Genomic DNA, 1,710 nt, shown 5'->3' on the forward strand with positions numbered 1-1,710 from the left:
TTGGACGATCCCCTGTCTGGGTTCTTGGGACCCCAGCATCCATTCCCACCTGTGGCAGGGGGTCAGGCTAGACGATCTGTTCAGGTCTCTCCTGACCCTAGCTACTATGATACTATAACGCAAAATAGTCGTATCTGTTCTCGGTGTGTTTGTGGGCTCGTGCATGCAGTTACCGATATTATCTATGTATCTTTTAAGTTCTGCATAAAGATTCTTCTTATGTTGTCGGTGTCATGGGTATACTTCGTAGTCTAGAAATGAAATCACAACCGCTCCCAGTGTCACACTTATTTTGCATAGTACGCAGAATGATAGGGCAAACGGGGCAGCACTTTTATGGAGGGTAAATGATTTTGGTCTTTCTTAATTAAGTTTAAAAAAACAGACAAAACAGTACAGCAGCAAATTGCAGGGGAGGGTGCGTGGGAACAAAAAGTATTTTTTTATTTTAGGCATTTAAGCGCTGGGTATTTTCATAGAGCATTATATTTCATAGATTCATAGTTAGTGGGGTCGGAAGGAACCTTGTAGATCTTCTAGTCCAACCCCCTGCCCTGGGCACAGGAGAAAACTGGGCTCAAATGACCCCAGCCAGGTGGACGTCCAGCCTCCTTTTAAAGCCCCCCAGGGCAGGAGCCAGCACCACTTCCCTTGGAAGTTGGTTCCAGATCCTAGCCGCCCTCCTGATGTCTAGTCTAAACCTACTCTCTAACAAGTTATGACCGTTATTCCTTGTTACTCCTGGTGGTGCTCGGGGGATCAAGGACTCTCCCAATCCCCCCTGGTCCCCCTGGTAAGTTTATAGACGGCCATCAGATCCCCTCTCACCTTCTCTTGTGGAGGCTGAACAGGTTCAGGTCCCGTCGCCTCTCCTCGTAGGGCCTGCCCTGCTGCCCCCTGACCATGCGGGGGGCCTCCTCTGGACCCTCTCCATGCTGGCCACATCCCTCCTGACGTGCGGCGCCCAGAACTGGACGCAGTACTCCAGCTGTGGCCTGACCGGTGTCGCATCGAGGGGGAGGATCACCTCCTTGGACCTGCTCGAGATGCATCTGTGAATGCATGACAAGGTGCGGTTGGCCTTCCTGACCGCGTCCCCACACTGCCGGCCCAGGTTCATCTTGGAATCGATAATGACTCCCAGATCCTTTTCTGCCTCTGCACTGACGAGAAGGGAGTTCCCCAGCCTATAGGTCTGCTGCTGGTTCTTCCTCCCCAGGTGCAGCACCTTGCACTTGTCAGTGTTGAATCCCATCCTAGTCTCATTTGCCCCCCCCTGGAACCTGTCCAGGTCCCGCTGTAATCTGTCCTTCCCTTCTAGCGTGCCCGCCTCACCCCAAAGCTTGGTGTTGTCTGCAAATTTCAGCTTCTCATCCACAAACAGACTCCTCGGGCACTAACTAGACCTCTTACGTGTACACCATGATCCAGAGGACTGGTGGTTGCCTATCCATGTCATTTCCCCGAGTATGTACAAAGAAAACCCATCCGTTTCCGTTGCGAAGGAGATGAGACGGGCTAAGAGAACTGCTGTAAAACTGAATGCTTTTAGTTGTTAGGAAAAAGCTTGCTTTCCATTTTGACTTGTTTTTCAAAATGAGCAGAGCCCTGTTTGGAATATGTCACTGGGCCCTGAAAAGAAAATAATGATTTGGAAAGGTTTGTGTTTGAGTTTCCACCCAGCCCCGGCCCCCCCGGTGCTCCCCCCCC

The sequence above is a fragment of the Alligator sinensis genome, unplaced genomic scaffold (genome assembly GCF_000455745.1).
Source record: "Alligator sinensis unplaced genomic scaffold, ASM45574v1 scaffold632_1, whole genome shotgun sequence".
NCBI classification, from domain to species: domain Eukaryota; kingdom Metazoa; phylum Chordata; order Crocodylia; family Alligatoridae; genus Alligator; species Alligator sinensis.